General features: G+C 41.1%; 1 long non-coding RNA gene across 1 annotated transcript in view; it reads left to right on the top strand.

The window, feature by feature from the left end:
• The window catches only part of LOC106010667 (uncharacterized), a 64,951-nt gene extending 38,794 nt beyond the window's left edge, over positions 1-26,157 (top strand). The window contains exon 5 of the long non-coding RNA XR_015442590.1: positions 25,953-26,157. This is a non-coding gene — a long non-coding RNA (uncharacterized LOC106010667). The remainder of the gene's footprint in view (positions 1-25,952) is intronic.
• The last annotated feature ends 1,502 nt before the right edge of the window (positions 26,158-27,659 follow it).

Genomic DNA, 27,659 nt, shown 5'->3' with positions numbered 1-27,659 from the left:
TGTTGAACATTTTTTCATGTATTTATTTGCTATTTCTACTTCTTTGTCTGAGAAATGTCTTTTCATTTCAGATGCCCATTTTCGGATTGGGTCTTTAAATTTGGGAGGTCTGATCTTTTTAAGTTCTTTATAGATTCGAGATAGTAGACCTTTGTCTGAGGAAGAGCAGGTGAAGATTTTTTCCCACATTGTGGGTTGTCTCTTCACACTGCTAGTGGTTTCTCTTGCTGTGCAGAAGCCTTTTAATAAGAAGAGATCCCACTTGTTGATTGTTTGTGCTAGTTCACGGGCAACTGAGGTTTTGTTCATAAAATCCTTTCCTACACCGATGTCTTCAAGGGTTCTACCTAACCTCTGTTCCAACTGGTTCAGAGTTTCTATTTTAATATTTAGATCTTTAATCCATTTTGATTTTAGTTTAGTGCATGGCGAGAGATATAGGTCTAGTTTTAATCTTTGGTAAGTTGAAACCCAAGTTTTCCAGCACCATTTATTAAAGAGGCTATCTTTCCTCCAGTGAGGGTGTTTGGCTCCTTTGTCAAAGATGAGGTGGCCGAGTTTCTCTGGAGTTGTTTCTGCATCTTCTAATCTGTTCCACTGGTCCTCAGGTCTGTTTCTTTGCCAGTACCATGATGTTTTATCACAGTAGCTTTGTAGTAGAGCTGCAGGTTGGGGATTGTGATTCCCCCTGGCATGTCTCTGTTCCCTAGAATTGCTTTTGCTATTCTGGGTCTCTTCTTGTTCCAAATGAATTTTTGGATTGTTTTCTCAAGGTCCATGAAGTATGCTGCTGTGATCTCAATTGGAATTGCATTAAATCTATATAGCAGTTTTGGAAGTATGGCCATTTTCACTATGTTGATTCTTCCTACCCAGGAACAGGGGATCTCTGTCCATTTTCTGATATCATCTTCAATTTCTCTTTTCAGAGTGCCATAGTTTTCAGAGAAGAGGTCTTTGATTTCTTTCGTTAGGTTGATTCCTAGGTATTTCAGTTTTTTGGATGCTATTGTGAAAGGAATTATCTGCCCTATTTCTCTCTCAGTGAGTCTGTCTTTGGTGTAGAGGAAAGTTATTGATTTTTGTGTGTTGACCTTGTAACCAGCTACTTGACTGAATTTGGTTATTAAGTCTAGAAGACTTTTGGTGGAGTTCTTGGGGTCTTCTATATAGAGTATCATGTCTTCTGCAAATAATGACAATTTGACTTCTTCATTTCCTATCTTTATTCCGTTTATTTCTTTCTCTTGTCTAATTGGTGTGACTACTGTTTCCAGAACTATATTGAACAAGAGTGGTGATAGTGGACATCCTTATCTTGTTCCTGATTTTAGTGTGAAGGATTTCAGGTTTTGACCGTTTAGTATGATATTGGCTGTTGGTTTTTCATAGATGGCTTCTATCAGTTTGGGGTAGAGACCATCTATTCCAATTTTTTGGAGGGTTTTTATCATAAATGCATGTTTGATTTTGTCAAATGCTTTTTCTGTGTCTGTGGAGATAATCATATGGTTTTTGTCCTTGGCTCTATTGATATAGTGTATTACATTGATTGATTTTCATATATTGAACCATCCCTGCATCCCTGGGATGAATCCCACTTGGTCAGGGTGTATGATCTTCTTGATGATCTTCTGCATTCTATTTGCCATTATCTTATTAAGGATTTTTGCATCTATGTTCATTAGTGAGATTGGCCTATAGTTCTCCTTTTCGGTTGGGTCTTTCTCTGCTTTGGGGATCAAGGTGATGCTTGCTTCCAGGAATGAATTTGGGAGTATTGCTTCCCTTTCAATTTCATTGAAGAGTTTAAACAATAGTGGCAGTAGTTCCTCTCTAAATGTCTTGTAGAATTCAGCAGTGAAGCCATCAGGGCCCCGGCTTTTCTTAGTTGATAAGTTTTTAATTACATTTTCAATTTCATTGGTTGATATTGGGTTGTTCAGAATTTTTAAGTCTTCTTTGTTCAACTTTGGTAATTCATATGTATCTAGGAATCTGTCCATTTCTTCTGTGTTGTCCATCTTATTGGCATATAGGTTCTGGAAGTAGGTATTGATGATCATCTGTATTTCTGCTGGGTCTGTTGTCATTTCACCCTTTTCATTCCTAATTGCGTGGATTTGGGCCTTTCCTTTCCTTTTTCTGATAAGCTTGGCTAAGGATTTGTCAATTTTGTTGATTCTTTCAAAGAACCGACTCTTGGCTTCATTGATTTTTTTGTATCATTCTCTTAGTCTCCATTGCATTGATTTCTCCTCTGATCTTTATAATTTCCTCCCTTGTATGAGCTTTGGGGTTGTCTTGTTCTTCTTTTTCTAGAAGCTTGAGGTGCAGCATCAAATGGTTTAATTGGGCTCAATCTGCTTTCCTAATATGCATATTCACTGCTATGAATTTCCCTCATAAGACTGCTTTCATTGTGTCCCATAGATTCCAATATGTTTTATTGCCATTGTCATTTAATTGAAGGAACTGTCTGATTTCTTCTTTAATTTCCTCTGTGACCCATTGGTTATTCAGAAGTGTGTTGATCAATTTCCATGTGTTTATGAAATTTTTACAGTTTCTTTTCCTATGGATCTCCAATTTCATCGCAGTATGGTCTGATAATATACAGGGGATAACTTCAATTCCTTTGCACTTACTTAAACATGTTCTATGTGTGAGTATGTGGTCTATTTTGGAGAATGACCCATGTGCAGCTGAGAAGAATGTGTATTCTGATTTTGTGGGGTGGAACACTCTGTAAACATCTGTTAAGTTCATTTGTTCAAGAGTTCCATTGAGTTCTAGTATTTCATTACTTATTTTTTGTCTATTTGATCTATCTATTTGTGACAGTGGGGTGTTGAGGTCCCCCATTACAATTGTATTTTTGCATGTATGACTTTTCATGTTTGTTAGTATTTGTTTTATATAGTTGGGTGCACTAGTGTTTGGTGCATAGATATTTATGATTGTCATCTCTTCCTCTTGGATTCTTCCCTTTACAAGGATGTAGTGTCCTTCTTCATCTCTCTTAATCAGTGTTGGTTTGAAATCCAGTTGATCTGCAAAGAGGATAGATACTCCTGCCTTTTTTTTTTGGTTCCTGTTGCATGGAGTATTGTTTTCCACCCTTTAACTTTCAGTCTATGAGTTTCCTTTTGAATTAAGTGTGTTTCTTGTATGCAGCATATTGTTGGATTTGCTTCTTGACCCATTCTTCCAGTCTATTTCTTTTGATTGGTGAATTGAGACCATTAACATTGATGGTTATAACTGAAACATATTGACTTGTCATTGCCATGACTTTTTCTTTTTGTTGGGTTCTCGCCCTTTACATTTGATTTCTCGTCATGCCAGATGGGCCCATTCTGCTTTGCTTCCTGGGGTTGTGATCCTCAATGTCTGTTCCTAGGATATTGTGTAAAATTCTTTGGAGTGCTGGTTTGGTATTCACAAAGTTCCTAAGGTGCTCTTTGTCATGAAAGTATCTTATTTCTCCATCCATTTTGAAAGATAGTTTTGCAGGGTACATCAATCTGGGTTGGAGGCTGTTTTCTTTTAGGGCTTGGAATATGTCACTCCAAGCTCATCTAGCCTTGATGGTTTGTGTTGAGAAGTCTGCTGTGATTCTGATGGGTTTTCCTTTTGTATGTGATTTGTTTCTTTTCTCTGACTGCTTGGAGAACTTTGTTCTTCTGTTGTGTTTCTGGAATCTTAACAATTATATGCCTATGTGTAGAATTTTTTGATCAAGGCTATTTGGAGTCCTATATGCCTCACTTATCTGTATGTCAAGCTCTTTTCCCTTGCTTGGGAAGTTTTCTGCCATTATTTCTGTGAAGAGATTTTTTATGTCATCTGCACTCTCTCTTGTTTCTTCATTGACTCCAATCAGTCTGATGTTATTCTTCTTTGCAACATCTAGCACCTGCTGGATTGATTTCTCATGTTCCCTTATAATTTTGAAGCAATTTTTCTTTTCCTGGCCACTAATTGCAATCTTATCTTCTATATCTGAAATTCTGTCCTCTCATTGGCTCATTCTGCTGTGTAGACTTTCAGTGGAGTTTCTAATCTCCTGGAAATCTATTTGCATCTGTTTTATGGATTCCATTTTTTTCCTATGTTGGGATTCCATCATGTTCCTGAGCTCCTCTCTAGATTTATTAATCATGTCTTGCACTAGGAGCACAAATTCCTCCTGTTATCTGAGAAATTATTTCTGATTTCATTTTTTCCAGATCCCCTTTTGTTGCCAGTTCAGTGGGTCCAAGTGGTTGAGTATCAGAGTGTTCCATCTCACTTCTCTTTGGGGTTGCTGTAGGTGATCTGGAAGTCTGGTTTTGAGACTTATTTACGTATTTTTTCATTTTGACTGCCGGGGGCGGGGGCAGCTGTTGGCGCCTGCATGGATTACCTACTCTGAGCTGGGAGAGGTGGGACAGGGGCCGGGAGCAGTGGTAGTGGTAGGGATGGTGCCCCAAAAGCCCTTTCCTGTGGGCTGGGAGCAGCAGTAGGGATCGTGGCCGGGAAGCCCCTTCCTCTGGACCAGGAGCAGTGGGATGGCAGCTCAGAAGCCCCTACCTCTGGGCTGGGAGTGGTGGGAGGGATGGTGGCCCGGAAGCCCCTTCCTCTGGGCCAGGAGCAGCGGGACAGAAGGTGGCCCAAAAGCCCTTTCCTCCGGGCTTTGAGCAGCGGGAGGGATGGTGGCTGGAAAGCCCCTTCCTCTGGACCAGGAGCAGTGGGACGGTGGCTCAGAAGCCCGTACCTCTGGGCCAGGAGCAGTAGGACTCAATACCATGGTCTGGTGATCTGGCGTTCTCTGCGTCTTTGTAGTGTGGAACCAGGTGGCTGTACAGAGGAGTCGGGGGCGGGGGGGGGGGGTCCAGTGGATTGTTGCTGGGGCCGGGGCTGATTCGGCATGTTCCGCGTGACTCAGGACCGCGGTAGGGCATGCGCAGACCTGCCTGTCTGCAGTGGGCTGATTCGGCATGTTTTGCTTGAATCCTCTGCATCCTTATTGAAAGAACTTCTATTCATGCCATATTTCTTGACTTATCTTTGTTGAGTAACGTTTTCTTTTTACATTCTCCAAACATTTACTCCTATTCTCTGCTTATTACTGTTCATCTGACTTCACCCCTTTCCTGGACGGCACCACCCTACTCCGAGGGGCTCTCAGGTGCTCATGGGTCACTTACTTCCCCTGAAAGAGTGGCTTCCGATTGCCTGGAAAAACGAGACCAGGGCTGTGAGGTGCAGCTGCATTTCTCCAGCGTGGGCCAGTGTGAGCCAGGCTGGACAGCCAGGCTTCTCTGGGACACACATTTATAAAGTGTAGTTTACCTTTTCAGAGCCGGGGATTTAGCTCAGCAGTGCCACTGCCTGCATCACAAGCACAAGGTCCCGAGTTCAAACTCCGATACTAAAAAAAAACAAAACCCAAAAACAAAAGAAAAAAACACCTTTCCAGTCTGAGATTCTGGGCTGTATAAAATCATAGAATACTAAAATTCATTATTCTTTGAAGAAATATAGAGCAAAGTGGTCGTGGTTGCCACTTTGCACACACTAGCCTGACACAAGTTGGAAAGAACTTTAACCTCTGCTGGCTGAGACGTAGTGAAAAGTCACTGTCATTCTTTATCTGAAGGAATAGGAGGAGTTTTAGTCTCCGTGGATATTGGAATGTGTACATATCAACCGAGAAATTTCACTCCTGGGAATATCTCACGGGAATGCAAAGCCATCTACCCATGATAATTGCTCACGTTTGATATGGATTGTTACTCATAGAAAAAAAGAAACAAATGAAACCTAATGGAGGAAAAGACTATGCCCTTCAACAGGTCAAACAGATTGATCATGTGTCCAAACCAGCATGAATGAAGGAGTTACATGTAACGACTTTCGTTTATTCCAGAGAGAAAAGTGCAGGGAAACATCAAGGTGCAGCACTTACAGGATGCATAAGCAACAGCATTTCTTACACAAAGCTACTTGGTAGAGCCAACACTTCTGATTTTTTTTTAACCATTTTAAAATTTTATTTTATTGGTTCATTTTAGGTATACAATATAATGACATTCATCATTGGAAATCTGCACCTTTACATAGTCTCTCTTGGTTCTTATTTTTCCCCCATTCCCCTGCCCTCCCTTCAACCCCTCCATCCCTCCCTATTTACAAACACTTTGTTTCCATTTTTCATTTTCTCATATTAATTCCATTCCCTTCTTTCCTTTCCCTTACCCCTCCCACTTCCCCCTCCCCTTTGCCCCTTTTCTTCCTATTTCACATTACCTAGTATACCATTTAGTCCTTATTTACACTTTCAGTTTCTCGCACTAGAGAAACTATTTGGTATTTACACATGTGTGTCCTATTTATTTCACTTAAGAGTATTATTTCAATGTGCATACATGTAGCTATAAATGTCTCTAATTTCTCATTTTTTATGGCTGAGTAGTACTCCATTCTATAAAAAACCCCACATCTTCTTTATCCAGTCTCCAGTTGATGGGCAACTGGCCTGCTTCCAAGTTTTAGCTATTACAAGCTGTGCTGCTATGACCATGGGTGCACATATATCACTGTGGTATGATTCTTTTAATTCTTTTGGGAAAATACCCAGCAGGGGAATAACTGGGTCAAATGGGACTTCCAGTCCTAGTTCTTTGAGGTATCTCCACACTGATTTCCACAGTGGTTGCACCAGTCTGCACTCCCACCAGCAATGGAGAAGGGTTCCTTTCTCCCCACAGTCCTGGCAGCATTTGTCATTGGTAGATTTCATGATGTGGTTCTGTTGAATGAAATCTAGGCCAACCTCATAATTTCTGCTCACTATTAGATGATGAAATGTGTTTCAATCATTTTGGCCTAAGGAAGTCCCGGTTCAGTGGTTAATATGAGCAATCAGTGTGATAATTAAAGACTTCACTGAAAGTCAGAGACAACTGCTCCTGCCCTTCTTCCTGTGACTGCTCCTTCCACATCAAAGGGAGACAGACAGAGGAAGAGAGGACAGACACGCGAAGGACCAAGACTCTGCATGACTAAGTGACCCTCAGCACTCCCCAGGCTTGGCCGAGGTTTAAGCTGACTTTCCCTCTAATGGATGTTTTTAGGGTATTTAGGGAACATCCATTACTGGCCATGCTACCCTGCGGCTCACCTGACTTGGGTGACACAATCTTTTCCAACTTCTTCCAAGTTCCCTGGGAATCCTCCAGCCCAGGTTAGCATCCGTTGGCTCAGCCCTTTTCTTTTAACTCCCCACATCACATTCTTGGGGGACCAGCACCAGGCCAGTTCTCCCTTTTGTGGTCTGTGTTTTGGCCTCAGGATTGGTAGACTGCAGCTCATTCCCAAGCATGGCTCTCGACTCCACCAATGCAGTCTCCTCTCCAATTCTCTCCCCAGCATGGGGGGTCTCACATCAGGCTGGCCAACTGGCTTGCAGGAAGCCGCACTCAACGTACTCGAGAGAGGGGACAGTGCTCCCGGCTGTCCCCAGTGGGAACAGTGGTTTACATTCTCAGTTCATTGCTAGCTCTCTCCAGTGAAACTCTCTTCACCCCCAACTCTTCTGTACACTACGAGAAATCTGGTTTTCAGTTCTCTATTTTGCTCGTTCTGTCTCAGTGATCAAATACTCATGTCTCAGGCAAAACTGAGGCAGGTCCTCTTTTAATGTGTTTGCCACAGTCTCACTCAATACGTGCATTAGTCATGTGCTGCCTCCTATCACTGCTACTTTAGCTCATCTCCCAGCCTCTGTGAGCCAGGAGAGCCTCAGCTTGCCTCGTCCTCTCCTCCCGGCCTCGAAGATCCACAGCAGTGGAGTCAGCTGGGACTGGACTGGAACTCACTCCCGATTCACACACCGTGGGGGCCCTCGGTTCCTGGGGACTGTCGGACGGAGGATGTAAGTTTGCTCCCTGCTACTGGCCAGGGCTGCCTTGGTTCTGGCCACGAGGGCTTTTCCAGCATTGCCTGCTGCTTCCTCAACACCTCAGGCAGGTGAAGGCTCCCGGCAAGGAGGCACTGCAGCCCCCTGAGGGTCTCTGACTCTCACAGCAGAGCCTGGGCACCGATGATCTGCACCTGACTCTGTTTGTTAGAAGCCTAGGACCCACTTCTACCGGGGGGAGGGCAAGGAGTCCCTCAGGAGGGGAATATCACAAATTGGGAGCTCGAGGGGTCACACTGGGACCTGTTTGTCACAGCACGGTAAACACAGAAAAAGATCAAACCCAGACGTGCTTCTATCTCGGACACAGCTGGGCGGCTGTGCAGGATGACTGTATCAGATGGAACAGGCATGGAGTCAGGAGCCTGAGGGTCCACTCACCTCAAAGGACGGCAGTGGACTGCATTGGAAGAAGGAAGAGGAAAACCATAAAGGAAAAGAAAAATGTATTCCTTTAGAAATAAGCATGCATATGATCATATTTATTCTACTGAGTAATGTCCATGAATTATACACAGCTGTATGGATTATATATGAAGAAATCAATACACTGTTATAAAGAACAGAAAACAAATTTACCCTCTCAATATCTGATAAAATGCTTCTAAAGCTGGTTAATAGAGCTGAAGTGTTTGTTTTTCTTTTGAAAACATAAAAGGTACAGGAGCACAACCATAAAGCTTAGCAACTAAACAGTGTTTTATTCCCCCAATTATTAAAGACTTTAGAATGTTAAGCTGTTTCTTTTCATGGATGTAATGAAAAATTTGCTTTTCAAACACACACACACACACACACACACACACACACACACACTGTATGCAGGACACAGACTTTGGTGAACTGAATGACAACTGTTTAAAAACTATCCAAAGTGTTCCATTTTGGGACATCCAAGGAGAAAATAACTTAAAAATAATGAAGAAATTGCAAAAATTGAGTCAATCTCAGTATTTGGAGGTCAGTAACTACAGATGAGAATAAGAATTATTTTGTCATCTAGACACACTAATAATCTAGCGTCCTTAACAAAATAAAGTACAGATTCATTATTCCAGGGAACTGTATCAGGAGCTAGTAGAAATTTTGAAAGAAAAAAAGAAAATAAGAGAAAGGAAAATGCAAAAAACATGGAAAGCCCCGTAGGTATACTGAACTGCCGGATCCGAAGGGGTGGCAGTGGTCAGCAGCGTGATCTCCGGGCCTTTTTGGCTGCCCCCCTGCTGCTCTCTCTCCTCTCCCTGAGGCACTGCCCACTCTGATCCTCTCGCTCTTTCTCCTTCCTTATCCTAGGTTGCTTTTTATCCTCACCCCTTTCTGATCTGATGTTTGTTCCTCACTGGCAGAGCAGGTCACTTTCGGGACCCCCAGAGCAGTAAGGGCCATCTTTGGGGCCACCTCACGCTTCTCTGTACCCTGAGTATCTGCTCAGTCTCCGCAGCAGGGCAGCCCCCGTTCACCACTCATCACCAGTCATGTGAACCGTACTGGGCCTCTTGGCCACAGGTGCTCAGGGAGGAATGCATCTTTGACTCACTTTATGATGTCTGTCTGTGATGTCGTTACTCACTTATGCTCTGCATTCCTTTTATCGCTTGCTTGTCTCAAGCTTAGACTGTTACAGCAGCCTTGGAAGTGAAAACTCCGTCGATGGCAGGTGCAGTCTGTGAAGTCCTCGGGACTCTGTCCTGGAGCACTCTTTAGAATCAGAACCCCAGACAGGACTGAGGGCTGACCCTGTGGCCCAGCTCCTGAGATACTGCTGTGCAACCCACTGCCTGCGACTCATGGTAACACAGTCCCACAATTTAGAAACAGAACATGAAGGAGTCGACTTGAAATCTTCATATTTAGGAAGTCATGAGAGACCAATTTAATGCATCTGAAATTATGACAAAGTTCAGCATGTTTCTTAATTTCTTTCCTTTTGCTTTTGTGTGGCTTTCAGCACATGCATGAGTCAATACTCATATTTTCAGCATGATATTAACTTGCTCTGAGAATGTGTTTGATTGTGTAGGTGAGCACCGTGCAGTGACCTGTGTCTGATCCACAGACCAGATGCCTGGGGTCAGCCTCGGAAGCTGGCCTGGGTCTACCTGGTCATCTCAGGAGAACACTGGTGTCCACTCGCTGACTAATGGACCTCAGGCCATGAGAAGAGAATAAGCCCATCCACGCCCTCTGATGCATCATTTAGTCAAGATAGTTTTCAAGTTGTTCCTCTCAGGGCTTTTTCTCCTGTTTTTTGTTGGTTTTGTATTTGTGTGCCCATTATTGGAAACAGTTGTAGGACTAGAATAGAATTAGGTTATTTATTCCACTAAGAAGTCATAGAATTCTCTTAACATGTTGCTGCTTTTAGCTGAATTTTAAAAGACTTCATGGATTTTTCTCTTTCTGAGAAAGAACCTAACTGTCATCAGAATGAAGTCCACATGCAAACTGGAGTATCTGCTTAGCCTTTGTACATTTTTCTTTCTCTGTCTTCTGATTCCCCCCTCCTTTATTCTTTCTCCCCTCTTTCTCTCTCTCATGTTCTCCTCTCTGACACATGAATGTAAATTAAGGAGAGAAAAAAGTGAAAAATTAATATCACTCTTAAATTGCTAACAAAACTCAGATGTGCTTCTAATTTAAGACCCAATTACAGTTCCGCTTTTAGTTTTCCCATATACAGCTGCAGACCATGTTATTCGCAATTTGCCTTTTGCCAAAGATACTATTAAACATTGGTTTTTTAAAAAATCTGAGAACAACATATATATTTCCCTGAACATTGTCTTCAAAAGTACAAACAGTTCTTTCCTTATTCTTTATGAGAATTTTGAAGTGTTGCTCCTCAAGATGTGACTGCTTATGTGTGCAAACAGGAGTGATGAGAGTGCAGACAGCCCTGTCACTTGGAGGGGCCATGAAGACTTAAGTCCACATGGACCTGTCTTCCTGTGCGTGTGCTTTGCTTCCACATTGAAGACAGTCATTGCTGACGCTGGCTGCTGCCCACCACTGTGGTCTGGCTGTTACCTCTTTTTACTGATCACCCCAAATTACATAGAGAGTTTAAGGAAACATCGAGTAGCATGAACATGTCAAATACTTTCTCACAGAGCTGAGATGCCAGTGTCTTAGGTCACAAACTCACCTATGGTAAGGACGGCTCTGGAGTCCAATGCTCTTCCTGGCCTCTTCTTTGCTGTTGGTGACTTCCTGCAGAACTGTGTTCTGCCTGTCGTGGTTTTGGGGATTAAGATTTCCAGATTAAGCCTACTGCTTTTGTATACTGCTTTTGATTTGAGTTATGCAAATTCAGATCAAACAAAGATAATGCATTTTATAGGGGACTGTGATTTCCATTAAATATCATCATAAGATAATCTGGAAGGTGATTTTTAAGGCTTGTTCTTAAATAGTTGTTTGGACAATATAGTCCTTTTTAAAGCCCAAGGGTTAATTTGGAAATTGATACGTGAAATGAATTTCCATAGAACCACTGGGTAAAATATTTCTTTACCTATTTATTCTAGTCTTTCCTTATGCCACTCTTTGGATCTTTGTTTCCTGGCTGATGAAAACAGGGCCTTAAACTTTAAGAGGTAAGGCTTTTTGTTGCCTTTGCTACATTGTGTGTGCCATGTTGTTTCTCCTCTGTGAGGCCTGTTTGCCATTCCTGTCTTGGAGCCAGCCGATTATGGACTGAAACCTCTACAAACTCACAGAGGAGGAGGCTTCCAGTCAACATACCAGTAATCCCAGAACAGAGAAGGTGAGCATCGCAGGCATTAGTACACAACCACCCTGTCAAAATGAGAAGACATGTAAACAAGCCTCAAACCCAGACTTCCAGATCTCCTACAGCAACTCCAAAGGGAAAGGAGATGGAACACTCTGATACTCAACCACCTGGACTCCCTGAACTGGCAGCAAAAGGGGATCTGGAAAAAATGAAATCAGAAATAATTTCTCAGATAACAGCAGAGATTGTGCCCATAGTGCAAGACATGATTAATAAATCTAGAGAGGAGCTCAGGAACATGATGGAATCCCAACATAGGAAAAAAATGGAATCCATAAAACAGATGCAAATAGATTTCCAGGAGATTAGAAACTCCACTGAAAGTCTACACAGCAGAATGAGCCAATGTGAGGACAGAATTTCAGATATAGAAGATAAGATTGCAATTAGTGACCAGGAAAAGAAAAATTGCTTTAAAATTGCAAGGGACCATGAGAAATCAATCCAGCAGGTGCTAGATGATGCAAAGAAGAATAACATCAGACTGATTGGAGTCAATGAAGAAGCAGGAGAGAGTGCAGATGACATAAAAAAACTGTTCACAGAAGTGATGGCAGAATATTTCCCAAGCAGGGGAAAAGAATTTGACATACAGATAAGTGAGGCACATAGAACTTCAACTAGCCTTGATCAAAAAAATTCTACACATAGGCATATAATTGTTAAGATTCCAGAAACTCAACAGAAGAACAAAGTTCCACAAGCAGTTAGAGAAAAGAAACAAATCACATACAAAGGAAAGCCCATCAGAATCACAGCAGACTTCTCAATGCAAACCCTCAAGGCAAGAAGAGCTTGGAGTGATGTATTTCAAGCCCTAAAGGAAAACAGCCACCAACCCAGATTGATGTACCCTGCAAAACTTTCAAAATTGATGGAGAAATAAGATACTTTCATGACAAAGAGCACCTTAGGAACTTCAAGAATGCCAAACCCGCACTCCAAAAAATTTTAGACAATATCCTAGGAAAAGACAATAAGGATCACAACCCCAGGAAGTCCAGCAGAATAAATCCATTGGGCATGACAAGAAATTAAAACAAAGAGGGAGAATCCAACAGAAAGAAAAAGTCATGACAATGATAAATCAATGCATATCATTTATAACCATCAATGTTAATGGTCTCAATTCACCAATCAAAAGAAATAAACTGGCAGAATGGGTCAAGAAGCAAGATCCAACAGTATGCTACATACAAGAAACATACTTAATTCAAAAGGAAACTCATAGACTGAAAGTTAAAGGGTGGAAAACAATACTCCATGTGACAGGAACCTGAAAAAAAGCAGGAGTAGCTATCCTCTTGGCAGATCAAGTGGATTTCAAACCAACACTGATTAAGAGAGACAAAGAAGGATGCTGGATCCTTGTAAAGGGAAGAATCTAAGAGGAAGAGATGACAGTCATAAATATCTATGCACCATCACTTGTGCGCACAACTATATAATACAAATACTATCGGACATGAAAAATTGAATAAGTACTAGTACAATAGTAGTGGGGGACCTCAATACCCCACTGTCACAAATAGATAGATCAAATAGACAAAAAGAAGCAACAAAATACTAGAATTCAAACTCTTAAACAAACAAACTTAAAAAATGTTTACAGAGTGTTCCATCCCACAAAATCAGAATACACATTCTTTTCAGTTGTACACAGGTCATTCTCCAAAATAGACCACATACTCACACATAGAACATATTTAGGTAAGTGCAAAGGAATTAAAGTTATCCCTTGCCTATTATCAGACCATACTGTGATGAAATTGGAGATACATAGCAAAAGAAACTGGAAAAATTTCATAAACACATGGAAATTGAACAATGCACTTCAGAATAACCAATGGGTCACAGAGGAAATTAAAGAAGAAATCAGACAGTTCCTTCAATTAAATGACAATGACAATACAACATATCGGGATCTATGGGACACAATGAAAGCAGTCTTACGAGAGAAATTCATAGCAGTGAATAATCATATTAGGAAAACAGAGTGAGCCCAGTTAAACAACCTGAAGCTGAACCTCAGGCTTCTAGAAAGAGAAGAGCAGGACAAACCCAAAGCTCATAAAAGGGAGGAAATTATAAAGATCAGAGCAGAAATCAATGCAATGGAGACTAAGAGAATGATACAAAAAAATCAATGAAGCCAAGGGTTGGTTCTTCTAAAGAATAAACAAAGTGACAAACCCTTAGCCAACCTTATCAGAAAAAGGAAAGGAAAGGCCCAAATCCATGCAATTAGGAATGAAAAGGGTGAAATTACAACAGACCCAGCAGAAATCCAGATGCTCATCAATATCTACTTTCCAGAACCTATATGCCAATAAGATGGACAACACAGAAGAAATGGACAGATTCCTAGATACATATGAATTACCAAAGTTGAACGAAGAAGACCTAAAATTTCTAAACAATCCAATATCAATCAATGAAATTGAAAACATAGTTAAAAACTTACCAACTCAGAAAAGCCCGGGCCCTGATGGCTTCACTGCTGAATTCTACAAGATATTTAGAGAGAAACTACTGCCACTACTGTTTAAACTCTTCAATGAAATTGAAAGGGAAGCAATATTCTCAAATTCATTTCTGGAACCAAGCATCACTTTGATCCCCAAAGCAGAGAAAGACCCAACAGAAAGAGAGAACTATTGGCCAATCTCACTAATGAACATAGATGCAAAAATCCTTAATAAGATACTGGCAAACAGAATGCAGAAGATCATCAAGAAGATTATACAACCTGACCAACTGGGATTCATCCCAGGCATGTAGGGATGGTTCAACATATGCAAATCAATAAATGCAATAAACTGTATCAGTAAGGCCAAGGACAAAAACCATATGATCATCTCAATAGACGCAGAAAAAGCATTTGACAAAATCAAACATGCATTTATGATAAAAACCCTACAAAAAATTGGAATAGACGGTCTCTACTTCAACCTGATAAAAGCCATCTATGAAAAACGAACAGCCAATATCATACTAAATGGTCAAAAACTGAAATCCTTCACACTAAAATCAGGAACAAGATAAGGATGTCCACTATCACCACTCTTGTTCAATATAGTTTTGGAAACAGTAGTCACACCAATTAGACAAGAGAAAGAAATAAAAGGAATAAAGATAGGAAATGAAGAAGTCAAATTGTGATTATTTGCAGATGACATGATACTTTATATAGAAGACCCCAAGAATACCACCAAAAGTCTTCTAGACTTAATAACCAAATTCAGTGAAGTAGCTGGATACAAGGCCAACACACAAAAATCAATAGCTTTTCTGTACAGGAACAACAGGCTCACTGAGAGAGAAATAGGGCAAAGAATTCCTTTCACAATAGCATCCAAAAAGTGAAATACCTAGGAATCAACCTAAGAAAAGAAATCAAAGACCTCTTCTCTGAAAACTATAGCACTCTGAAAAGAGAGATTGAAGATGCTATCAGAAAATGGAAAGACATCCCCTGCTTCTGGGTAGGAAGGATCAACATAGTGAAAATGGCCATACTTCCAAAACTGCTATATAGATTCAATGCAATTCCAATTGAGATCCCAGCAGCATACTTCATGGACCTGGAGAAAATTATTCACAAATTCATTTGGAACAAGAAGAGACCCAGAATAGCAAAGGCAATTCTAGGTAACAGAGATATGGAAGGGGGTATTACAACCCCCAATTTGAAACTATACTACAAAGCTACTGTGATAAAAACAGCATGGTACTGGCAAAGAAACAGACCTGAGGACCAGTGGAACAGATTTGAAGATGCAGAAACAACTCCAGAGAAACTCAGCCACCTCATCTTTGACAAAGGAGCCAGACACCCTCACTGGAGGAAAGATAGCCTGTTTAATAAAGGGTGGTGGAAAAATTGGGTTTCAACCTGCCAAAGATTAAAACTAGAACCATATCTCTCACTGTGCACTAAACTAAAATCTAAATGGATTAAAGATCTAAATATTCAAACAAACACTGAACCAACTGGAACAGAGGTTAAGGAGAAGTCTTGAAGACATTGGTGTAGGAAAAGATTTTATGAACAAAACCTCAGTTGCCCATGAACTAGCACAAACAATTCACAAATGGGATCTCTTCTTATTCAAAAGCTTCTGCACAGCAAGAAAAACCACCAGCAGTGTGAAGAGACAACCCACAATGTGGGAAAAAAATCTTCACTTGCTTTTCCTCAAAGGTCTACTATCTCAAATCTATGAAGAACTTAAAAAGATCAGACCTCCCAAATTTAAAGACCCAATCCAAAAATGGGCATCTGAAATGAAAAGACATTTCTCAGACAAAGAAGTAGAAATAGCAAATAAACATATGAAAAATATTCAGCATCATTGGTCATTTGAGAGATGCAAATGAAAACAACACTGAGAGTCCACCTCACCCCAGAAAGAATGGCGGCTATCATGGAATCAACCAATAACAAATGCTGGCAGGGCTGTGGGGAAAGAGGAACCCTGTTCCACTGCTGGTGGGAGTGTAGACTGGTGCAATCACTGTGGAAATCAGTATGGAGATACCTCAAAGAACTAGGACTGGAAGTCCCATTTGTCCCAGGTATTCCACTGCTGGGGATCTTTCCCAAAGAATTAAAAGAATTATACCACAGTGATATATGTGCACCCATGTTCATAGCAGCACAGCTCGTAATAGCTAAAGCTTGGAAGCAGGCCAGTTGCCCATCAACTGGAGACTGGATAAAGAAAATGAGGTTTTTTTTATAAAATGAAGTACTACTCAGCCATAAAAAATGAGAAATTAGAGGTATTTATAGCTAAGTGGATGCACACTGAGGCCATACTCTTAAGTGAAATAAATAGGACACACATGTAAATACCAAATAGTTTCTCTAGTGTGAGAAATTGAACGTGTAAATAAGGACCAAAAGATATAATAGATAATGTGAAATAGGAAGAAAAGGGGCAAAGGGGAAGGGGAAGTGGGAGGGGTAGGGGAAAGGAAAGAAGGGAATGGAATTAATATGAGAAATGAAAACAAAGTCTTTGTAAATAGGGAGGGATGGAGGGGTTGAAGGGAGGGCAGGGGAAGGCAGAAAAATAAGAACCAAGAGAGATTATGTAAAGGTGCAAATTTCCAATGATGAATGTCATTATATTGTATAGCTAAAATGTGGCAATAAAATAAAATTTAAAAAAACTTAAAGAGCTAATTATGACTGTTCCCATTGAATAGAAAGAAAACCTAGGGCAACAATTGTGAGCCTTCTGTGAACAGGATGTAACATAAGCAAGTTACCACCAGTATGTCTTCCTCTAAGGTCTCCAAAACCCGAGAGGTACGGAGAAAACAGTGGAAATGGTCAAATGTGCAATGATGTAAAGTTCTCAGCATAGTGCTGGACCATTGTAAACACTCAATATGAAGTCACTATCATATCAACTACTGTACATTTTCTACAATTTTTATTTTAAAATATGCATGGGGAACAGTATTCTCCAGAATAGTCTAGGCATATTTTGATGAACTATTTAAGGTGTCCTTGGCATGAGTTTCTGAAGGAGACTTTTACATGAAGTTGCTGGCCACCTCTTTTCCCAGATGCAATTTATTGTTTGTCTTTTTTTTCTTTGCAAGCTGTTCTCTGACTGTTTCAGGTAGGCACTCTTGTGGACGAAAACTGAGCTTTTCTGACATTGATATGAAATAAATTTTTCCATGCTGAGGGAAGGTTTGGGTTTTCCAACTTCTGGCAGACTGGGACCTCCTACCTGTGCTAGGAGGTGTTAAGGAGCAGGATCATCAACTCCTCTTTTATATTCACCACCCCAGGGGATTGGAAGTATTTTGTACATTTAAGAGCAATTTACATTTACTAATGTTCTAAGATAAAGGAGCCAATAAACTAACTGAACCCCAAAACATGAAAGTGATACAGGGAAAGAGATGTAATTCCCAAACCCACTAGATATCCGAAACTCAAGTTTGTGTTTTTTAAAATCGCAGAATGAATCCTAGGAACAACCAAGGTTAAGAGCAGGAAAAATTTATTGAGAGAAAGAAAGCTTCTAAGAGAGACAGAAGGGGGACCGGAAAGTGAGGTGCCCGCCCAGCCCATGTTTCAGTGATGTTTTATACAGCAAAACCAAGGCTGCTACAAAGACGGGAACAAAGTGGGACAAAACTATAAGGCCCAGTGGAAATTTATGAGGTGGGCATGAGGTGGGCCAAACCACAGCCAACCAATAAGACTGCAAGTATAGTCACCTAGGTGATATTGATTAAATGGGGATCCAATGGGGAAACAAGTCACATATAAGGAATTTCCCATTTAGAGAATCAACACTGCTATCTTTCTCTAGGGGAAATAGTACTTTTTTTCCTTTTTATAATGCTAACCATGAATGCACCTCAGTTGTTTTCCATGTTGGCTCCTTGCTGTGTTGGCTCCTGGAGGGCTGGTCCTGTCTAACTGCATACAAGATATCTAATTAACTTATCTATCTGCAATAAAAGCACCATAATTCCTTTGAGTAGAAGAATGATATACCTTCAAGGGGTGTTATTTCAACTTTCAAGTCACATTTTGGGGGAGTGCTGGGTCAGCGGTTCAGTTATTACATTTGGTACATACAGATGCATAGGGAACGTGTCTCCAAGTACTATTATTTGATTCAGGTGGTTCCCATAGTTCCATAAACTGTTTTTATGCACCATGCCTGTAACAATAGGGTAAAGTGATAATAACACAGGAAGCTTTTGATTAGTTTTTACAGAAAAGAAGCAAGTGTTTTTCAAACAAAACCAGATCGTTTTCAAGTTTCTTAACATTTTTCACTATCTTTGTGGCAAAGACATTTGCTATAGAGAGAAGTAAAAATGCTTTAAGGAAAAGTAAAGACAAACACTTTTAGATCGAAATAAAAAAGCACAAAAATTCCAAAATAATACCCAACTTGGCAAAGTCAGAAACAAATGTGTTTTAAATTTGGCCCTGGAAGATTTCTGCGGTATAATCCACAAAGGAAGACCAAGTAACAAGCCATCTCCATTTAAACCCTCCTCTATGGGAACTATAAATTGTGTTCCCTTTAGTTAGATCTGAGAGAAGAATTAGGTTCATTTGTCTTCAAAAGAGGTTTTAAAGCAGAAGACTAAGCAGGTGTAGAAAGGATTTTGGAGTAATAAAAATGCAATAATCTGTCTTTGAAGCCAAATAACAGCAGCCATCTGTTGCCTGGTGCTGTAAATACTTGGCTGAAATACACCAATTAAGCAGTTTTCCTAGAGGAGGAGTGGACAGAGGTGTGGAGAAGCAGCACTGGCTGGCCTGGTCCAGGTGAGTCTGAGCAGCAGGATGGACGCCTAGGCCCCTGCGAGCAGATTCTTGACAGCTTAGCAGGGCTGCTTTTGAAAGATGTCAACTGGAGGATAAGACACACACAGCTATGTGTGAGGCTGAGCCCGAGGGGGTGTCAGTGTTAGTAACCATTGGTCCATGGAAGGGAGACAATTTCACTATGAGCCATAAGCCTTTTGCTGTGCTATTTACATAAGGAAGCTGAGATGCCCAAGGGTGGAGTCCAGACAACGGCAGTACCAAGGGGGCGAGACATTCTCACCTCACTGAAGCAAAATGACTCTGGTGAATGGAGAGGGCAGAGAAAGCAAGGGTCACCCTGGTCCTGAGAACTAAGAAGTGATAAAGGCAAGGACTAAGTCCTCATGCAGGTTATGCAGAGTAAGCTCCAGAGGCAATAAATGTGTTCAAGCCCGCTGGTTTTGTTTGATTGTTTGTTTCTTTGTTTTTCACTAAAAATATCTTCTCATCACAGAAATTATACACATGACTTAGAAACTGTTTCCTGGGATAATCTACCCCTAGGAGCAATGAATTCAATTCCATGAGGGCACTGAGAGGCAGGTTGTAGTCAGATTCCTTGGTAGAAGGCTGTTTCTTCTTCATGTGCATGGAGAATTCAACCCAGCCACTTAATAAAATCCTGCTCGTTGGGGCTGACATAAAGTACTGTACATGTAAAGTACCTACGACACATTATACACACAATGCATTCCCTGCATTGTACACACACATGCACAGGGGCATGAACGTATCATGTCTACGATACCACACGGCTCTCAGCATCATCCAAACCCCTGCAACACACACTGTTAGTACAGGGCCAGAATCTGCCCTTACTTTATGTTACTTCTTTTAAATAGGTTTTTCTCTTCTGAAGCACTGGGGCTATGAAGTCCTCAGGAAGTAAATACTTTTGCATTTAAACCCTAAATTTTAGTAGTATCCTTTTGTAAACAAGAATAGATATCATTATGTATCAGAATAAATGAGTTCACAATAGTGGACAATTGTAGCACACAGTGACTTAGCTAATCTTTATAAAAGAATATGGATAAATGCACTGCGTCTTCAAGGTTTACAATGGACTTGGAGCTTCTGAGTCTGTAAAACTACTAAGAAGAACTCGCTGGGAGCCCGGGCCAGTGTGGAGACCCTCACAGGACTGTGGCTGGTTTCTTGTCTGAGGAAAAGTTATTTGCATTAAGAGTTGGGAGTGGAGGGAGAAGAAGTAAAAAGACAGGGAGACGTGATTTCACTCCTTTTCAGTGAAGTCCAACCTTTGGCTCTGAAACTTATGTCCATGGTACACACATCTGATAGTTGAATATTGATTTCTAGTCTTGGTTTCACAGCATTTCAGGATATATGGAAATTTCAGGACATATGCAAATTTGGACAGCGTTTCAAACCAAGTCGTTTTGGTTAAATCGAACTAGCAAATGGAACATACTTTCCTACACACCTTATCTGTTGTACCACATGAAACAAGAGCCAAGAGATGAAGAGGCCTCATCTCTAATCAAAGAACAAAAAGGTGGTCTCCCTGCCAAAAATGTTTGGGAATTTCTGAGCCGTGCCTTCCCACTTCCTTATTTTTGTTTCAAGACTAAAATGGTACACAACATAGTCCACTTCCTTTTTCTCCTAAGACTCAGTGATAGCTGTTTTGGTTTGAGGTCAGTCTAACCATGCCCTCACTTAGAGGGCAAGAAACCTCTGTGTAAGCAGCTGAAGTATTTATTCTACCCGCGGTTGTGGGAGACGCATGAAGGAAGCCAGTATTTCAGCACTGTTCCACTGTCAAGACGCAAAAGCAGCTGTCTCCCCAAACAGGAGCTCAGTGAATACTTTTAGTTCTTGGTATTCAGTCTGTAAAGGTGAACTAAAAATCCAGCCCGGGAGAAAGTACTGTGAAGCAACAAATTCTGTGAGCTTTATTTATTTATTGCTGTGTAAAACAAAGACAAATAATTTAAAACTTCTTTTAATAGCTAAAGATAAAAAAGGATGTATATGATTTTCTGATGATAAATCCTGAAGAACAGGCCTTTGACATAGAAATCTTAAGAATTTCTGAAATTATTTAAAATCCTGATAGGTGAATATAATCATGTTCTAACAATTTGTCCTTTAGTGCTAATGGCTTTTAATCCTTAGAGATTTATTTACTAATCTGTTCTCTGGGGAAGGAGAGTCTTTGTGTCAGCTCTCTAGAACTCTATTAAAAATGCTAATGTAAAAAACTCAAATTTCCCTGGAGTTGAACATTCTTGAGGAAGTAAATGTAATTTTAAGGAGTTTACCTTTGAGAGTGGGTCTATGAATGTATTGTACAATTGTGTGCTTTTGAAACTGTCCACCTTAAAATGAGGATCAGGAGAGGCTGAATGATTCTGCCCATCTTTTTGATATTGCCATCCGAGTAACACCACCAGCCCCCAACTGCTGAGCATAGAGCAAGAGCCTGGATGCACAGCTAGACAGGAAGGATGGTAGGTCGATGCATGGCAGAGAGCCTTTGTCTGTCCTCTGAACCTGAGCTCTGTTATCCCGATAGAAGCAGCGAGCAGTGGAGATTTTCCTCTGGGCAGCTTTGTATGAGCCAGTGACAGTTGAGCACAGAGCTGGGTGGTGAATCACGGCTCACAGATGAGTGCTCTCCCTGTGCCAGCCCATGGTAAGAGCTTTGCCTGTCCTCACTTGGCCACTTCCTGAACAACCGATCCAGCAGTCTCTGTCCCTTGCTCCTTGTCAATATGAGGGAGGGGCACACGCCAGATGTTAACACTCTCCTCCCAGGTCCCAAGCCAGCAAGTGGAGGAGTTGGCACTTTGAACTTAGGAATTTGTCCCCAGAGTTTGACCTTCTGACCTTGTGACGCACAATCCCCTAAAACTACATGGCTGTCGTAGCGCTCACAATCCACACCATCAAATTAAAGACAAGATCTGGGTGCTCTTTGTAGAACCTCAAACAGATGTATTTTATAAATTTTAAAATCACGAATTCTAGTAAAAATATTTGAAATTTGGTAAAATTTAAATAGTGGTAAGTGATGTGAAAAAAGTTAAGCAAGTGAGAAGATGGAAAAATTCCAGGGAGGAGTTGGAAATCTTTGATAAGGAGTTTGAAGAAAACTTGCTGAAGAAGTGACATTCGAGCAGAGACCCAAAAGATGACAAAAAGGGACACAGGCAAAATCTGGAGAAGGGAATTACAGGTGGAGGTAATAAGAATTCTAAGTGACAGTTTGGCTTTCATTCCTCTTTTGTCTAACTGTGAAAGAGTAAGGGGCTTTAAAACAGAAGGATCAAGATAATGAAAATCTCTGGATTCTCACTGAACTCTCATTTTCAACAAGTCACCTGACTTGCATGAAGAACCGACTACATCAGGTTAAACTTGCAGCAGAAGCGCTTTGATGACTTGCAGGTGGATTAAACACAGAGTGACTGAAAAAGAAGAAGCATGTGAAGTCTAAGCAACTGGCTGAGTCCTGGCACTGAAGCTTGGTTGGAGGAGACGCTGGGTGAGTCTGAAGACTAAAATGTTCCTAGCAGGTTTGAGATCATTGACATCTGTGTAAATATTGTGTGGACAGAAAATTGTTCCCAGAGGCATTGTGACAATCAAGGCTCAGAGAAAGGGGCAGCAGAGGAGACTAAAGAGAGACAGCAATAAAAGTAAAAGAGAGCTGCATCCTAGAAGCTAAGTGAAAGAAAAATTTGAAGAAAGAAAGAGAGGTCAGTTACACCAAAATCTAGAGAAATCATGGATAATGAGAGCAGAATACTGATCATTGGATTTAGCAAAACAGAAGTGACTGGTGAATTTGACAAAGGCTGAAGATAAAAGAGTTAATGAACCGAAAAGAGAGTTACAAAGACAGAAATTGAAGAAAATACAGAGACAGTTGCCTGAGGGGGATTTCTGGGCAGTAGAAAGCAGAATAGGACAGAAGAGGTAAAGAAATTTGAGTATGTGCAGGCCTCCTTACACATATGGACACAAGTAGGCATGTAGGTGTGGGACATAAAATGAGAAACTACAAGGGGTTGGTGCAGAAATTAGATCCTCGATTAAACAAGAAGAATGAGAGTGTATAATTTCAGGAGTTCGTGCGGCTGAGTAACATCCAGTGTAGCAGGAGGAAAGACACTTATGGGCACAAATGCAGTAGGGTTTTAAACTTTGACACAAGGTGGAATTTTAAAATCTATTTTGGCAGTTACATAAAAAGCAAAGTAAGGAAGCTATGAGATGACTGGTCAGAGTTCATAACGTATGATTTGGGGTGGTAGAAAAACACTTTTTTTTTGGTACCAAGGATCAAACGGGGGACCTTGCACTTGAGAGGCAGGTGCTGGAACCACTGAGCTAAATCCCCAGCCCTAGAAAAATGCTTTTGCTAGGGAAGTATAGTGAAATGTCTGGGGAATGTTTAATGCAACAAAGATTTTGGATTATGAAATTAGTTGAAACCTCAGCATGCTTGGGTGTTTCCTCCTGCCATGTTCAGTTGTGCCAGTGGGTGAGGATGGGATTTAATTTGAATTGAGATTTTTGCAAGAGGCTGTGATAGCAGGCTAGAGGGCAGGAGAACTGAAGGTAGGTGCAAAGGAGCGCGCCAGATAACAAAATCTGTGGTGGGTCAACGGGGAAGTGAAGCGCAGCAGAGTGCAGTCCCAGTGGAATGAGTAATTGTTACAAGCAAGACCTAGAATAATTCAAGTGCAAAGTAAGTGGTGGTCAGAGTGAGTTGTTTGGAATCAGGGCCCCAGAAATTGCTTGTGACAAAGTTCAATGTATAAGCAGGAGGGGTCACTGGCCAAGTTGGGGAAGGAAATGAAGTGTGGGAGGAGGTCAGAGAACCCGGATGTGAAAGGGGCTGAGGTTGCCGGACATCAGGAGGCCGTGGGGGTGGGGAGGTGGACCGTGAGCCCTGAGCTCAGCTTTCCAGCGAACTCGGCCTGGACAGCAGTGGGCAACAGCAGCGGGGTAGGAGTGAGTGGCATCTTGCAGTGCGTGCCGCGGCAGAATGGAGTTATTACAAAAGAAGGAGGAGGAGACAGGATCTAACAGAGAAAGGAGAAAGCATCTATTCTAGTAGATGTGGAAAAATTATAAATGGTGAAAATGAGCAAAATGTGCACTGGGGTCAAAGGACAAATTTCCCCAGTGAAAGATAAACACCCAGTGCTGAAAGGGGAATTTCAGCTGGAAAACTTCAGGGACCAAATTTTTAAGATTTATGTGTGCTGTCCTACAATGACACTGCATGTTAGGTATTTATTACCTCATTAGTAGTTGAGAAAAATATAGCACACGGAAGTTAAGGATATGCGCAAAGTTTTCACAAAACTCATAATAGAAAGAATTCATTTGAGTGTGGCTCTGTCCCAGCCATGTTCCTTCTCCTTTGCTGTTTCATCATTTATTCATTCACCTTATCTATGTGGAATAAAAGTACAGTTTACTAGGCCCTCGACAAGGAACTGGGAGAAAACCCTAAAAGATAAGAACAGCCTTGCTCTTATTTATGCTAAGTAATCAAGATACTAATTTTCACCAAACAATTAAAATTCACAAAACATCCTGGAAAATGAAAATATAGAAAAGAAATCTCTATTGTGCAGTTTCTTATTACCGATCTACAAGATTACACACAATCACAGACTGGAGACCCGGAAAGGTGCCAGGGAAGATGCCAGGGAAGACACATTTGGACCACGAAGGATGGAAAGGACCAGGATGGCAGAAGCGAGGTATTTCAGGAAGAAGTGAAATACAGAGCAATGGTAGAAAGATAACAGCAGAAGGTTTTGTGCAAAAAACCTCAAAGAAATCCCTTCAGCTGTGCTCCATTTCAATACAGAACAGGATGAGGGCATCAGAGGGGAAAAGTAAGTTGGAACATGTCGGGAAGGATCTTGAATGCTGGAATAGGAGTTGAGACTCTTGGAGAACCTCAAGGCTGAATTGAGGAGTTGACATTTGCAGGAGTGGCCGTTAGGGAATTTGTAGCCATTCCTGATTCTGGGTATGCTGGGTGACGATTTTGTTGTATTAACTCTGCCTCTCCCTCACTGAGTGGACTAAATGTCAGTCTCATCGGGGATCGTTCTGCCATTCCTATGCCTTTCCAGGGTGCATCACAGAGTCCTTTACTTTGACCAAACTACTCCCAGTCTTATGCAATGAGGTGCTTGGAGCTCTGCCTCTGGTGTGTTTTGCTTGAGTGCTGCCATGCCCAGAGGGAAGGGCCCATTCCTCAGCTGCAGGACCTGAGCTGGCTTCCTCTGGGAACCTTGTCAGAGGCCTCCGTTCTAGATCCTCGTTAGACTACTTCCCTCCGTGCGATCAGCCCGCTCTGTAGTCCTGGGCCCTTGGGGAGAGCTCATGGTCATGCCATAGCGGCCTCACTTGAGCTGTCTGTCCTCTCTGTGTTACCCTTGTCTTCCTTTGGGCCACACACCTTGTCTTGAGCTCCTGTTGTGCTTTGAAAACATGAGAAGAATATAAAGAAATGCCTTTGAACTCAGCTTTGTTTCCCTGGACGAGGTTATCTCTGGTTTCAGGGTAACAATAATAGCATAACAAATTGAGCTATCATCTATAATATTTTGGATCTGATGATAAAATAAGATTTTTTAAAAAATTTCTGAATCTAAAATTTCATTGTGGTTTGGCCAAAAATTTTTTCTTTCTAGTGAACCCTGTCTTAATTGGAAAATCCAATGGAAACTTCACTGAGTCTTATCGCAGATATTTATAACTCCTTACAAACTTATTTTCTTTCCATTCAAGACAAACAAAGGAGTTATGCATTCTTTCTTTTGTATTTGTAGACTCTTCAGAAAGGGGGTGGAAGAATAAGAAAGAAGAAGCAAGCGAAGGTATTTTAAAGACAAATTTCCCTCTTCCCATTCAGGTCCTAACTCATCCTGCCAAATGTGGAGCTCCGTGTGCCTAGGCCTTCCCTTCTAGGTGGGGCTTTCACTCTACAGCAACTCCAGCCATCCTACAAATGAAAATTGGGAATAAAGCTTGTGTTGATTTCCACACTCTTGTTGTGTCCACTTTTCAACATATTCTTTTTATCTAATTTATGAATAAATTCATGGAAGCTTGCACATTTTTAAGAGTATAACAAGGGAAAAACCAATATTAACTTTTCTAGGTAACTGCTTGAAATATGTTAAAACTGGCTTCTCTATGCTTAAGGACATTTGCATTTATTTACCTGATAGAGTATTTTTAGTCTGAATATGTTTGTAATTTTTTTGTCTTTATAAAATCATCAAAGTTTAGAATCATAAAGAACTTTGTACATAATCTCCTCATTTCTGAAAAACTAAAAAACTAAAAGATTTATCTATAGATTCAGCCAGTTAACTTTGGGGCTGAAAATGGCATTTTTCTTTATCAAAAAACATGGGGACACACACACACACACACACACACATTCTGATTAAACTTCTACTCAAATGAGCATGGCCTTGGGGTTGTAAAATGCTTATTACATCCCTGGCTCTGTGAATATGTAGGAAGTAAGGAAGACAACATATATAAACAATAAATTATGGTACAAATTGTTATTATACATACATCGGGAAAGTGCCAGGGAGTTCAGAAGGGTTTAGAGGAAGGCTTTAGAAGGAAGGGGCATGGAAATTGGCAATAACATAAGTGAACGTTAGAGAGGCATTGATGGCACGCATGTCCTCGGAGTGGTCTCCAGGTTGGAGGGGGCATGCGCTCCAAGGAGGTGGCTGGAGGCTTGAGAAAGGGGAAGTTAGAGGGCTTCTGGCAACATTGCCCATACTGCAGGCTCCAGCTTTACACCTTAGAGATGGTGGGGATGCACTGGAATTCTTAAAAGTGGCAAAGTTACGAGAGTAGATCAGGATGTCAGCAAGATAAATTCTCACCATGGAGCACGAATTAGAGCGAAAGAATTCTTGTGGGAAATAATCAGAGTCAGAACTAAGGCCATGTCGGAGGAAGTAAAGGAAAATAGAACATCGAATCAGACATTGGGATGTGGAGGCTGACTGGATGGATTCAGAAGATGAGAGAGAATTTGAAGGTGGCTCTTGTGTTGGATTTCAAGGGCCGGCGAAAGACACACACACAGGAACTCGCAGCACTCCCTGTCCATCTCCCCACTTTGACAAAGGCTGCCTCACTGTTGGGTTTTAGGATTAGCTAAAGTTGTCTTCTTGAGTATAGGTTTTGTCCTATTCAAGCTTTTTTTTTCTTTTTTTCGGGACCTTTAGCTTGCGAGGCAGGCAGCAGAATCACTGAGCTAAATCCCTGGCCCTCAAGCTTTCTGAAGGATAACACCTAAACTACTTTATGCATTTTTATAGTAAAGAATTAAGTTTAAATTTTAGTGTGAAAAAATAAATTTGATTTTTTTATTTTTGGTACCGGGGATTGAATTTAGGACCTTGCCCTTGCGGGGCAGGTGTGGAATCACTGAGCTAAATCCCCAGCCCAATAAATTTGATTTTAAAAACTACATTTTTCTGAATGCAGTGGCACAGGCCTGC

The sequence above is a fragment of the Heterocephalus glaber genome, unplaced genomic scaffold (assembly GCF_053883595.1).
Source record: "Heterocephalus glaber isolate CG9 unplaced genomic scaffold, H.glaber_assembly_v1.0 deba00001550, whole genome shotgun sequence".
Classification (NCBI taxonomy): domain Eukaryota; kingdom Metazoa; phylum Chordata; class Mammalia; order Rodentia; family Bathyergidae; genus Heterocephalus; species Heterocephalus glaber.
Note: the sequence above shows the minus strand (reverse complement) of the source record. Positions and strands in the feature narration are given on the sequence as shown.